Raw genomic sequence first — 15,641 nt, 5'->3', positions numbered from 1 at the left:
CGTATTATATAAGATGATTACCTCAACCCATCCTTGCCTTAAAATGGCAGAGCCTTTTTTCGATGCTCCAGTCTTAATAGTGTCACTTGTTATCTGATCATATGTTTAACTGTAAAAAGTTCCTAACAGATTTTTGGACACATTCCATAGGTAAATAGGCACCTGTCTCAACTTTTGTGGAAAGCATTGGAAAATTGGATTTATATTTACACATTTATTATTAGTTTACAAATTAATCTATTTAAATATCTAGCCTTTGTACTGTTGTCATTTAAATATGGGTAAACAAACCTTTTCATATTACTGCTTTCTGTTTTTATTTGCATTTTACATTCTGTTCCTTTTTTTTTTTTCTTTTAATATATAAAACATAGCATCATTTATATTATGAACACATGCTCTTGAGTGTTATATTTTTTCTTGTTTATCAGAGGGTGATACCTGCTGAAATTTTCCAAAGGCTCAGTACGGAAGTGAAAACAGCATGACTCAGTGAAAAGATTATGAATGGGTAGAAAGGTTTAAAGCAGGGAGAGCAAGGGTAACCGATGAAACTCAGTCTGATCGGCCAGTAACGTTGTGCACACAAGCCCACATCGACATTGAGAGTGCCTTCATCAGAAAAGACCAACAGATTGCGCTGTCCGCTGTTGCTGCACATTTGGATATCCGCTATGAATCTGCACGTGTTGTAGCGCATGATGGCTTGGGGGTACCATAAATTTTGCACAGGAAGGCTACCCATCCAGCTTATTGAGCTACACAAGCCAACATCATTTGGTGAATTTCAGCAGGTTTCACTCTGTCTATCCAAAGACATTTCACTATGGTGTATTGTTCAACAGTGGTGCAATCCTGCAGCGGAACATCCATGTTCATGTGACCTTGGCCCCAACTAGACTAATGGCAGGGCACTGCACTTTGTGTGTGTGTGTGTGTGTGTGTGTGTGTGTGTGTTCGAAGTACCCATAAGCCGTCGCAAACATGTTTATTGTGTCAGCTTCTATCCATTGCAAAATTATCTTTTTGCTTTACCATCGTACAGAATGTATTAATATTTGATCCCAAGCAAATGTCCCCTTTCTGGGTATCTCTAATTCATTCATGACGGAAAACCTACTGCAACAGGTTAGTATGTCATTTACCTACACATTTCTGCATTTTTATATGTAACTAGCAAAATACCCGCGCTTCGCAGCAGCGAAGTACTGCTTTAAAATTTTTATTAAGAAGAAAAGTAAACCTATTTAAACTGAGGGAAAATATACCGATAATTATTTAAGGATCTCTTTGTATACCACGTTGTCAGTTCGGCCCTCCGGTTGTAATATGACCAAGCTGTGCACTGAGCTCACTCTTGAGCATGCAACGTATAGTTGGCCATGTGAAAAGCAATCTCGCCTCAAATCAATGCCAACCTTTTGTAGGGTCTGTCCCTGAGACTTATTAATTGTCATTGTGAAGCAGAACCTTACTGGAAATTGGAGGCATTTGAATTGAAATGGGTTTCATCGATAACTTCGCATCCAGCTTTTGAGAGTTTAAACATTCATAAACATCAAAGTGTCCACTACTCAAATCGTCACCTGTGAATCTAAGATGTTTAAGAGGCATTGGCGGTTGTCCAAAGGTGTAAAATATTTGGCCATTTCGGTACACTTGAAAGCGACAACCGAACAATTCAGCGGCAGCCATCAACTCACATGCAGAACCATAGGTGAAGGGCTTAAGCATTTCACTCTTCTAGTGCCACTGTGTAGTATAATTATCTCCTGTACCATCATCAGTCCACACCTTGAACCTGTCCCAGTTATTCAATACATAAGACACAATGTTCCTCCGGATATCAAGAGTGAGCCTGATATGGCTGTGCAATATGTAACGCAGAGAATGGAAAAGGCAGTCGCCATCTCCGGGCATGGAAACCACTCTGTAAGTGACAGTTCTTTGATCGATGGTGATCACCTCGATAGACATGTTAATGGGGGTACGGTTGGAACGATAAAGGAAATGGGTACCTGAACAATGTAAACTAAATCTAAAATACCTATACAATAACTATAATTGTAATAAACGAACAATAAAACGGCGGAGAAGCCGTGGATTAAATAAAAAGGCTGCAGTTAGCAGCAGGTAGACGTGAATACCGTGGCGAAGCAAGGCAGGGAATGAAGAGACCGGAGCGACGGACGGCCTTATATAGGCAGGCAGCCAACTACGTGGGAGGCGTGGGGATGGGGGACCCAACGCCGCCTCACACGGCGACCGAGCTGCAGGCTATGGACGTATATATGTACGTAAGTAGGATTCAGTTAGCGTTGTGAACCCTCATACCAATTTTCTTGAAGTTTGTCCCATAAGTAACAAAGACCGTTGGAAAGTTCAATGTGGCGGCCGACAGTGGCGTCATACCACCGAAATAAGTACGTACATCGGTTTCGGTTAGCGCAGGGAAGCCGCCTACCAAATTTCGTGAAGATGGGGCCATAAATAAGAAAGTTTAACATGGCGGACGTTGTCAATCGTTATGACCGTTACATGTAGAATTTCGAAATGGAACCTGCTTAACTTTTGTAAGTAAGCTGTAAGGAATGAGCCTGCCAATAATTTCAGCCTCCTACCTACACGGGAAGTTGGAGAATTTGTGAGGAGTGAGTCAGTGAGGGCTTTGCGTTTTATTAGTATAGATTATTGAAGTCCTGTCTGACTGCACATGGTCTCAAAGTTAATGATGCAAACTATAGAATTATTAAATAATAAAGAAGGAGCTGTATAGCCAACAAAGGGTGCTTAATTTAGTAAGGGCCTTAATATTTTAAAGTAACGGAGAATAAACTATGGATTTTCAGAAATGGTGAATTCCACACTGTCCTGTTGGGGTGGAAGAACAAAAACTGATGCCCATGCTGTGAAAGTATCTATAAAAAAGTACCACAGTACCAATTTTTTAAAATGAATACTATACAAGTTTTTTTTTTTTTTTTTTTTTTTTTTGCTAACTCTGGTACTACATGAAAATCTGCATGAAATGGCTTTACGTTGCATTCATTGAAACTCAAGCACTGTGTCTTTGTGTCAATTCTCACCATGCTACACTGCACTTGTGTCACCAGCGGAAATCGGGCCAGCTAGCGTTTTGTTAACATGCTCATCAAGTCAGTCTGCAGAAGGAGAGATGGAAACTATTGATAGCATAATATCAAATGTTAGTTGTCCCCAGGGCAGCCAAGATGAGATATGGCAATAACTTACAAGTGAAATGGAAAAGAAGAACCTGACGATATTAAAGTGCCAGTTTGCAAAGGCCAGTTGGGAGGTTTGTCTTGCTAAATGAGGTAGCACATTGAATCGAGCCAAGCATTTATCCTTTGCTCATCCTGATGTGTTCCAGGAGTACAGAACCCTACGGGTATGAGGTGATACTTACAATAAAAGCAGGAAATGTTCAGATGTATTTCAATAGATTAGTAAGTGTAGCAATTTGACACAGGGAAATTTCACAAAGACCGTTTTCCTGAGGAACAGACACAAACACAATCCATTTTAAGCCTGATCAATGTGATTCTATAAAACCAAATAATGTAATAAATAGTGTTAACTCCCCACATAGTCTATGCATTGCACATACTGTCAAATGTTTTTAAAAAATTTCAACAGTTTTTATTATGGTTTAATGTATTGGTTTAACTATATATTTCACTAAAATATGGACAGTAATAACGTTCACACTGTTTGGATGCCCATGATTGACATTTATGTGTCCTTTCACCTTCCACAGATGAGCTCAGACAGCAAAACACAAAAAGCGGCCGTGGCTTTAGCTAGTCAGTCTTACTAACCAAAGAAAATCTGAAAACAGTTCTGAAAATGCACAAATATTCTAAGGCAGGGGTTCTCACACTCAGTCCTGGGGACCCTCTTTGTCTGCAGGCTTTTGTTCCAACCAGGTTCGCAATCATTGATAATAACTGATCTCATTTAATTACCGTAAATATTCGCGTTTAAATTCTCCCGCGTATGAGTCAGGGCTTGATTTTACCATATAATTTCTAGTATTTTATAATGTCGGTCGTATAAGTCAAATGCGGAAAACTCACGCTATTGGTCCAAGAGATTATGATATGCTAACGACCACCTGAGAGAGTAACCACGGAGCACACTGCCTTTTTTCTATTTATTGTTTCTACGTGACCACACGGTAATATCCAAACTTTTCCGAAGCGACATTTGCACTGTTTTGTGTTTTCTTTTTTTGTATCTCACACCCTCATACACCTTTCTCGTAAGAACATCCCTTATCTACAATGGAGCATTTGATCAGAGGAAAATATGAAGCTGGCTTTAAATTAAAATTTGTTGAAGTGGCGAAAGAAATTGGTAACTGCACTGCTGCAACAAAATTCGATGTGTCTGAGAAACTGATGCGAGACTGGAGGAGGCAAGAAGATGTAGAAAAAAAAAAATGTGTCGTATTTTTGAACGGGCGTACAAGTTGGGATCTGATTTTACGATCGATTTTTCAGATTTCAAGACCCAATTTATACGCGACTATATACGGTAGTCTTTTTCTTTCTCTTCTCCTACATTAAGAAAAGCACGATGGTATAATTTTTACATTTATAAAATGTTTAGAAAGTATTTGTTTTTTCAATATCTTTAAAAGCTTAACTCATTTGTTTTCTATTATGTTGGCCTTTTTAGTGTTGTTTGCTTCTTCCGTTGTATCCTAATAATGACAATTAAAAAGAAGCACATCAGACACTTGGGAATACAACACTGAATGCCGAAAGGCTGCAACTACTTTCCATCAGACGCACTATTTAAATGATGGATTAAATAACCAGAAAACCTGGAAAATCAAGATGAAAATATTGTTAAAAAGTAAAAACTACATATAACTGCTTAATACTGTACATTGTAGTAAAAATTTACCAAACTCAGTTGCGTAATTTTTACATTGACTCCAAAACACAGGAACTGGGTAATAACAAATCACGTCATTAGGCTAGCAGTCCAGTTAAAAGCAGACGTTGGTTTGAACAGTAATCAACAACCACAGTGGGTCCCCAGGACTGACACTGAGAACCACTGCTGTAAGGACTACTCCCACCATAAAGACCCACCTCCTGTCTTCACGTTTATATTCATAGCGGTTCACAGCTGGAGTGCCTCAAGATTGTTTAGCGGCCGGCTGTGAAACTACATGGGTGGATTCACCTTCTTCTTGTTGAAGCATCTCGTATATGCACAAGTACGAGGCATATTCTTTTCCAGATTGTGTTCTACTCGCTCTTCTTTAGCTTCAGAACACACTTTTTATTGATATTACATGAAGCGTAATGGTAGCCAATGGATAAGGTGTGGTAGAAATAAGTGGTGCTTGAAAGTTAGTGCACTCTTCCAAGTTTTCCGTATTCCTGCATAAATACAGTGGGGGGAAATGTATATTTGATCCCCTGATGAACTTGTAAGTTTGCTCACATACAAATAAATGAACAACCTCTAATTTTTATGGTATAGTTTCATTTTAATGGAGAGAGATAGAATATCAACCAAAAATTCAGAAAACACATGACATAAAAGTTATAAATTGATTTGCATGTCATTGAGTGAAATAAATATTTGATCCCCTACAACCCAACCAAAATTCTGGCTCCCACAGATTGGCTGTGTGCCACTCAGATTATAGTCAATCAATCACAGATAATCTTGATCTCAATTTATGTGTATAAAGCACACCTGTCCACAGAATCAATTTCTTCCATTCCAACCTCTCCACCACCATGGGCAAGACAGAAGAGCTGTCACAGGACGTGGGGGACAAGATTGTAGACCTGCATAAGGCTGGAATGTGCTACAAGACCATCAGCAATAAGCTTGGTGAGAAGGTAACAACTGTTGGTGAGATTATTCTGAAATGGAAGAAATATAAAATGACCATCAATCCCCCTTGGTCTGGAGCTCCATGCAAGATCTTGCCTGATGGGATGAGGATGATCATGAGAAAGGTGAGGGATACAATACAATACAATACAATGCAATTTATTTTTGTATAGCACAAAATCACACAAGAAGTGCTGCAATGGGCTTGAACAGGCCCTGCCTCTTGACAGCCCCCCAGCCTTGACTCGCTAAGAAGACAAGGAAAAAGTCCCCAAAAAAAAACCCTAGTAGGGGAAAAACAAATGGGAGAAACCATGGCAAAGGCAGTTCAGAGAGAGACCCCTTTCCAGGTAGGTTGGGTGTGCAGCCCAAAACTACATGGGAGGAGCTTGTTAATAATCTGATGACAGTTGGGACCACAGTCACCAAGAACATCATTGGTAATGCACTACACTGTAATAGATTGAAATCTTGCAGCATCCACAAGGTTCCCCTGCTCAAGAAGACACATGTACAGGTCTGTCTTAAGTTTGCCAGTGAACATCGGGGCCTGTACATGTACATACCAGTCTGATGAGAGGACCCTTCTACCTGATGATTCCAGTGCTCCTTTATCTGAGATGACTTTTCCATAGGCAAGCAAACAACTTGTAGAGCAGTAGCACCAAATGCCACATGTGAGTACCATGAAGAGAAACAGAGTAGATGAGTGTCAGTAACAGATTATAATATAATCATATTACTTATATTTTAGTACTAATGACTGACAACAGAGATGCAGTATGCACAGATAATTGGCAGCTCTACTCAGGGTATGCTAAACTGAAGTAGTGAGTCTTCAGCTGGGCTTTAAAAAAAAAAGGTAATACACTCTTCCAGACGCTTTCTCCTTTTGCCTCCTCACAGATGCCACCCAGCAATACTTCGCATCACTCATCCAAGATTGTACGCACCCCATATACCACGTTGTTCCCTCAGCTGAGACAAGCCCAGAGTCGAAATACGCAGCATACCAGTGGCAACACATCTGAAGCCATGGACTCTAGCAGCCGAGAGACACATCCAAAATGTTCTCTAAAGGCTGTCTCTGCACTCCTCCCTTACATGCTGCTCACGTGGCTGCTGTATGGCTAACTTCTGCAGGCATTCCCATGCCATTGGATAGTCCATGGCCACCTGTGAAGCATGACCATTACATTGCCTCCTTCTTTAAAGCCCTCGTCCCACAGGTAGCATGAACTCCATCTGCTGGGACATTCAAGGGGTAAAATGTGATCTGGTCTGGCCTGCCTGAGGCGAGTCATCGTAAGCATGATTGAAGGGTCCACCAGCATTAGTGCTAAACCAGTCCTCCACCTCAGAGCTGTTAGTCTGTTCTTATCCCACTCGTACCACCAGTTTAACAATCAGGGGAGCTGGAGACAAAGGAATGGAACTGGCTTCTTTGTGCCAATTGCTGGTGAGTGGCCCTAAAAAAAAGACTGAATGGCTTCTTTGACACTGATTTCTCGATGCTGCTCAGATCATCAGCGGCAACACACATTACCAGCCACTTTGTCCGCACATAAACGCTGCCCGGCTCCACCTCACTCTGCTCACCTGGAGACAGAATCAATTAGGATTGAGCTGATAGTTGATGATTTGCTGGACACATTATCTGTATAAATAAACATTTCCAACTGGCTCCAAACATTTGCAGATATTTCCTCAAAGTGCCAACCTGCAGCTGCCATTTTCTCATTTTTTTTATCTTGTGTGCCTCTCAAGAAAGCTGTCAGGCACTCGTATTTGCAGCAGGAGGTGTGTGAGATTCAAGTGCTTAACTAGTTTAGCAGGAGTGCGCTGCAGTTGAGGGATGACAGCCTGATCACTATGTCACACACAAAGTTTGAATGGGATGAGTGCAGGTACATTTGTAGCACCACGCTGCTGTGACGATCGCTGACTCTGAGTGCTCCGATTGCTTGAAGTGAGTCAGTACCAGCAGCACTTGAAGCTTAAAGGGGACCCACCCTTCCTTTGACATCGTATTCTAATATACACACACGTTGACCACCAAGGGGGCTCCCCCATCCCCATCGTGTAAAACTAATGATAAATTGGTAGAAGGAACAAGACGCTGACTAAACAAGAGTACTGCCAGCAATTTGGATCCACTTCAGGCACTGTAGTGCAGTGTCTTGGCTGTGAAGTGGCGCATCTATAGGCTTAAGTGACTTACTCAGCATTGTTTTTGGCATTTGTCAGCCGACTTGACCCTATGCAAATTAAACCAACTGAAAGAAACTGAGGGCCGAGTTCGCATCCAATAATGCTCACAGGAGTGGACCCCATGCGGCTTTCTATGCAGAGATACAAAATGGCTAAAAACAGGATCTGCAGCAGACTGGGGGAGTTGGAAGGGTCACCAAATAACAAATAGGACTCAAAGGAGCAAAAGTGCACAAATCACAATAGTTAATGGAGTTCTTTGGGGTGAATGAAAGAGCAGAGTATCAGTCGGCATTTTTTTATGGCCATTAACAATGAAGATGTGGCAGTCAGGGATGTAAATATCCATCCATCCATTTTCCAACCTGCTGAATCCAAACACAGGGTCACGGGGGTCTGCTAGAGCCAATCCCAGCCAACACGGGGCACAAGGCAGGAACCAGTCCCGGGCAGGGCACCAACCCACCACAGGACACACACCCACTCACCAAGCACACACAAGGGCCAATTTAGAATCGCCAATGCACCTAACCTGCATGTCTTTGGACTGTGGGAGGAAACCCACGCAGACATGGGGAGAACCCAGGAAGCGAACTCGGGTCTCCTTACTGCGAGGCATCAGTGCTACTACTGCACTTTTCTTACTGTAACATCACTTAAAGACACAATTCCATTTCTCATCCTTATTGTAACCTTAAAGAAGAATAATTCTTTCTTTTTTTATTATTTCCACAATCCGTATTGCCCTCCTTTTTCCTCTATCCACGCAGAATGCTCATTGAATGGCCAGTTACACTATGGGCAAGATTAGGTTTGTGTAGGGTTATCTGACTTGGGGGGCATTTGGTGACTGATGTTGTGGGCGTTACATGACCTGTGTCATACCACTAGTGGGCTGCAGTTAGACCCATCTCAAACAGAGCCTCGCAGAAGACGAAGGCAATCATGGAGAGAGTCACATGGCTCCGGAAGATGATCAGTCTCACGTTTCATCCAGAGTTTCTCCTCTGGCTGGAGTTCACATGCCATTTTTGTTCATTTATATTCCTTTATTTATTTTAATAATGTTGTCCATTTAGTTTCTATGTATTTGTGTATCTTCCTTAATGTTCCTTGTGTTTTGTGGTTGGCCCCCCAAGAAGCAGGGCTACCTGCCCATCGCTGTCAACAGACAGCCTTTAGTCCCTTGTGGTTCATTCTGAATGTGCTTGTGGTGTGGTGAGTTTCTTCAGTGATTATCTGTTTTTTGTGAACTTGTGGATTTTTTGACCTGTGTTCTCTGTACTTCGACTGCTGTTTGGATGTGGGGTTAGGACATTGTTTGTCTTGGACTACCTTTGTCAGTTCAGGCATTCCCTGCCTTTTGTGCTCTTCGGAGATTCACTGCTTATCGGATATTTTTCTGAAAATAAATCTTTCATTAATAAAAACTGGGTGGCACAGTGGGTAGCGCTGCTGCCTCGCAGTTGGGAGACCTGGGGACCTGGGTTCGCTTCCTGGGTCCTCCCTGCGTGGAGTTTGCATGTTCTCCCCGTGTCTGCGTTGGTTTCTTCCGGGCGCTCCGGTTTCCTCCCACAGTCCAAAGACATGCTGGTTAGGTGGATTGGCGATTCTAAATTGGCCCTAGTGTGTGCTTGGTTTGTGTGTGTCCTGCGGTGGGTTGGCACCCTGCGCGGGATTGTTTCCTGCCTTGTGCCCTGTGTTGGCTGGGATTGGCTCCAGCAGACCCCCGTGACCCTGTGTTCGGATTCAGCAGGTTGAATAATGGATGGATGGATTAATAAAGATTCTTTATTGCCCTTTGTGTGACTAGCCAGGTTGTTGATGTTATTTCCCCCTCTACAGGGCATTTTGAATATTTTTGTGACTTTCATGCTTAGGAAATCTGGAGTTCACAATAATCTGAAACATTGGAAAAGGGAACACAACTTCAGAAAGAAGAATAGTCATGGCGGGTTTCAGTATGTGTTACTTTACAAGCCATTTCCCAAGGTCATGACAGTGGGAAGGAGATTCTTCATTAAGTACAGCTGTGGATCTTTCATTGTTAAACAAATGCACCCGTTATCGGGCTTTACTCTCATTCAGTCTTTCCATCTTGGTGCTCATTATGGTATTATTCTTGATGTTGTGGCAAAGTGGAAATAATTACCTGCAGCCAGTGCTAGTGCTAGGTTATTTTGCACCCTATGCCAAGCTTATTAGTGTGCCAACCAACTGTTTGGTAGTTAACCTGTGTGGCTGGGTTTTTCCCCCACTTATGATCTGCACCCTAGGCAAATCCCTAATTCACTTTAATGGTGGCACTGGCCCTGCCTGCAGCTTAGCACAATAACCTATTGTACCTTCTTATGTTTTCCTTCTTCTACTTCTCTTACTACCTTGAACACACTCGTCCCTCAGTATCCACAGGGGACTAGTTCCAGGACCCCCTGATGAATACCAAAATCCACGGATGCTCAAGTTCCTTATATAAAATGATGTAGTATTTCTATATATATGATGCTGCCTCGGCATCATCTATTGCAGATTCTTCCAGGATCTTTAATTTCTTGAGGCTGTATTTGTTTTACATACAGTAGCTCACAAAAGTGAGTACACCCCTCACATTTTTGTAAATATTTTATTATATCTTTTCGTGGGACAACACTGAAGATATGACACTTTGATCCAATGTAAAGTAGTCCGTGTACAGCTTGTATAACAGTGTAAATTTGCTGTCCCCTCAAAATAACTCAACACACAGCCATTAATGTCTAAACCGCTGGCAACAAAAGTCAGTACACCCCTAAGTGAAAAATGTCCAAATTGTGCCCAATTAGCCATTTTCCCTTCCCGGTGTCATGTGGCTCGTTAGTGTTACAAGGTCTCAGGTGTGAATGGCGAGCAGGTGTGTTAAATTTGGTGTTATCGATCTCTCACACTCTCTCATACTGGTCACTGGAAGTTCAACATGGCACCTCATGGCAAAGAACTCTGAGATTCTGAAAAAAAGAATTGTTGCTCTACATAAAGATGGCCTCGGCGATAAGAAGATTGCCAACACCCTGAAACTGAGCTGCAGCACGGTGACCATACAGCGGTTTAACAGGACAGGTTCCACTCAGAACAGGCCTCATCATGGTCGACCAAAGAAGTTGAGTGCACATGTTCAGCGTCATATCCAGAGATTGTCTTTTGAAAATAGACGTATGAGTGCTGCCAGCATTGCTGCAGAGGTTGAAGGGGTGGGGGGTCAGCCTGTCAGTGCTCAGACCGTACGCCCGCCGCACACTACATCAAATTGGTCTGCATGGCTGTCGTCCCAGAAGAAAGCCGCTTCTAAAGATGATGCACAAGAAAAGCCCACAAACAGTTTGCTGAAGACAAGCAGACTAAAGACATGGATTACTGGAGGCATGTCCTGTGGTCTGATGAGACCAAGATAAACTTATTTGGTTCAGATGGTGTCAAGCATGTGTGGTGGCAACCAGGTGAGGAGTACAAAGACCAGTGTGTCTTGCCTACAGTCAAGCATGGTGGTGGGAGTGTCATGGTTTGGGGCTGCATGAGTGCTGCCAGCACTGGGGAGCTACAGTTCATTGAGGGAACCATGAATACCAACATGTACTGTGACATACTGAAGCAGAGTATGATCCCCTCTCTTCGGAAGCTGGGCCGCAGGGTGGTATTCCAACATGATAACGACCCCAAACACACCTCCAAGACGACCACTGCCTTGCTAAAGAAACTGAGGGTAAAGGTGCTGGACTGGCCAAGCATGTCTCCAGACCTAAACCCTATTGAGCATCTGTGGGGCATCCTCAAATGGAAGGTGGAAGAGCACACGGTCTCAAACATCCACCAGCTCCGTGATGTCATCATGGAGGAGTGGAAGAGGATTCCAGTGGCAACCTGTGAAGCTCTAGTGAACTCCATGCCCATGAGAGTTAAGGCAGTGCTGGAAAATAATGGTGGCCACACAAAATATCGACACTTTGGGCACAATTTGGACATTTATCACTTAGGGGTGTACTCACTTTTGTTGCCAGCGGTTTAGACATTAATGGTTGTGTTGAGTTATTTTGAGGGGACAGCAAATTTACACTTTTATACAAGCTGTACACTGACTACTTTACATTGTATCAAAGTGTCATATCTTCAGTGTTGTCCCATGAAAAGATATAATAACATATTTACAAAAATGTGACGGGTGTAGTCACTTTTGTGAGATACTGTAGCTAGCCAATTATACCTTTCTAGCCTTAAGTACCTTCCTCTCACTCGCCTGAACCCCCTCACAGTAGTACTCTTAGAGGCTAAGTACCTTTTCACACATAGTTTTGCCGTAAATAGGGATACTCTTCAGTGACATGTCCACTAACCACACACTTAATGCTTTCTCAGCCTTTGCAAACACTTTATCCCAAATCAGAGAGACCTCTTTTTTTCTGTTGTAGGGCAGCATTAACACATCCCTGAATTTCAGCTTCTTTCACCTTTATTGTGTGAATGCTCAATTTGTTCTTACCAACCTTCGGGAAGCAACATGCCAGTTTTCAAATGATCAAAGATTTTTATTTTCTCGTCAAGAGAAACCACTTTATTGCTGCCTCTTAGTTCTTTGAGGGATTGCTTTGACTACAGAAATAAAGGGCACACATAACACAAGTAGTGAAGGAATGAGACACGAGGTGAATACCGTTCAATCAACAAGTCCTAGAGAGACACTTAGGATCCGTGAAATGGTGGGAGGCTACAGCGCCACTACATTCTCAAAGATTTGGCGTAGTGTTAGAGGGAGAGAGAGGTTGGGAGCATGTACCATTAGTACGTTGCCGCACCCATCACATGCCAAACCACCTGGATTGGGACCCGAGCTCAGTGGGTGACACCTCAGCACCACACCAGAACAATGTGAGGTTTTTTTACACTGGCTGGAGTGCCAATCCTGCCACCAACCCCCAAGTCTTTCCTGTAAGTTGGAGTACCTGCTTGCAGGGGTAATGCTTGGCACGTGACAAATTCAAGTTTTGCTTTTTTGCCACTTTCATCTATGTTTTTTTATTCAAAATATTTTTGATTCGCAGTTGGTTGATTTTGCAGATGTAGATCCCAGAGATATGGAGGACCGACTGTATCATTATTATCATTGTGGTGAAACCTTAGCATTAGTATCATAAAATCACAAAACGCCTTCATATGTGCCATTTTTCAGCTCAGGAACAGTAAAATCGTGATGTCATTCAATCTCAGTCATGAACCCCGACTCCTAGCTGGGAATGCATGTGGGACACTTCATAGCTACTTCTCATGTCCTACTCTGGGGGTAGGAGAGATTATTATCCTAGTCAGACTTTTACAGCAATTCACAGGAGTAATTCTGAGACATGGCACTATTTTCACTTTGACATTAAAGAAACTTTTTTTGTTGGTCAATGTCAAAAGAACCACATTAAATCCATGGTGTATAACAATAATAAAACATTTTATTTGTATAGTGTCTTTCCCACAATTAAGGAGTGTAGATGCCACACAGGCTGGACAGACATCTCGGCCAGGAAAGGATGCGGACCCAGAAGGAAGAGATGAACGGACAGCCCCTATAAAAGTAAAGATGTTACTAGGGAATTGTTAGTTCCCCAACGCGCTAGATGGCAGCAGTCCCAGGTATCCACACTCAGTGGGAAACCAGCAGGGCATGCCGGGAAATGTACTCTGGCAAGGCAGCCCTGCTGGGGTCACAGGGTGCCACTGGAGGGCATTGCAGGGAAACAAGCTCCCTACTCGAATAATAGACTTCCATCGGGCAATCGCCATGGCACCAGAAGTACTCCCGGGTCTGTAATAAAATGGACTGCGCTCCCTTATTGCAGGAGAGTTGGAGCTGGGTGGTATAGCGCCAACACTTGACTGGAGGATGGCAACACAGTGGTGAGAGAGTACAGGTGCTGGTCATAAAATTAGAATATCATGACAAAGTTGATTTATTTCAGTAATTCCATTCAAAAAGTGAAACTTGTATATTAGATTCATTCATTACACGCAGACTGATGTATTTCAGATGTTTATTTCTTTTAATGTTGATGATTATAACTGACAACTAATGAAAGTCCCAAATTCAGTATCTCAGAAAATTAGAATATCAATTAAGACCAATGCAAAAAAAGGATTTTTAGAAATGTTGGCCAACTGAAAGGTATGAACATGAAAAGTGTGAGCACGTACAGCACTCAATATTTAGTTGGGACTCCTTTGGCCTGGATTACTGCAGCAATGCGGCATGGCATGGAGTTGATCAGTCTGTGGCACTGCTCAAGTGTTATGAGAGCCCATGTTGCTCTGATAGTGGCCTTCAGCTCTTATGAATTGTTGGGTCTGGCATATTGCATCTTCCTCTTCACAATACCCCATAGATTTTCTATGGGGTTAAGGTCAGGCGAGTTTGCTGGCCAATCAAGAACAGGGATACCATGGTCCTTAAACCAGGTACTGGTAGCTTTGGCACTGTGTGCAGGTGCCAGGTCCTGTTGGAAAATGAAATCTGCATCTCCATAAAGTTCGTCAGCAGCAGGAAGCATGAAGTGCTCTAAAACTTCCTGGTAGATGGCTGTGTTGACCTTGGACCTCAGAAAACACAATGGACCAACACCAGCAGATGACAAGGCACCCCAAACCATCACTGACTGTGGAAACTTTACACTGGACCTCGCACAACGTGGATTCTGGGACCTTGATTTCCAAAGGAAATGCAAAATTTAATTTCATCAGAGAACATAACTTTGGACCACTCAGCAGCAGTCCAAAGGCGAGACGCTTCTGACGCTGTCTCTTGTTCAAGAGTGGCTTGACACAAGGAATGCGACAGCTGAAACCCATGTCTTGCATATGTCTGTGCGTGGTGGTTCTTGAAGCACTGACTCCAGCTGCAGTCCACTCTTTGTGAATCTCCCCCACATTTTTGAATGGGTTTTGTTTTACAATCCTCTCCAGGGTGCGGTTATCCCTATTGCTTGTACACTTTTTTCTACCACATCTTGTCCTTCCCTTCGCCTCTCTATTAATGTGCTTGGACACAGAGCTCTGTGAACAGCCAGCCTCTTTAGCAATGACCTTTTGTGTCTTGCCCTCCTTGTGCAAGGTGTCAATGGTCGTCTTTTGGACAACTGTCAAGTCAGCAGTCTTCCCCCTGATTGTGTAGCCTACAGAACTAGACTGAGAGACCATTTAAAGGCTTTTGCAGGTGTTTTGAGTTAATTAGCTGATTAGAGTGTGGCACCAGGTGTCTTCAATATTGAACCTTTTCACAATATTCTAATTTTCTGAGATACTGAATTTGGGACTTTCATTAGTTGTCAGTTATAATCATCAACATTAAAAGAAATAAACATTTGAAATACATCAGTCTGTGTGTAATGAATGTATCTAATATACAAGTTTCACTTTTTGAATGGAATTTCTGAAATAAATCAACTTTGTCATGATATTCTAATTTTATGACCAGCACCTGTATATTGTGGAGAGAGAAAGAGAGAGACCAGTGTTTAGTGCTTTTTGTAATACTTTTG

The sequence above is a fragment of the Erpetoichthys calabaricus genome, chromosome 1 (genome assembly GCF_900747795.2).
Source record: "Erpetoichthys calabaricus chromosome 1, fErpCal1.3, whole genome shotgun sequence".
NCBI lineage: Eukaryota > Metazoa > Chordata > Cladistia > Polypteriformes > Polypteridae > Erpetoichthys > Erpetoichthys calabaricus.
The sequence above is the reverse complement of the archived record's forward strand: the minus strand, read 5'-3'. Positions refer to the sequence as shown.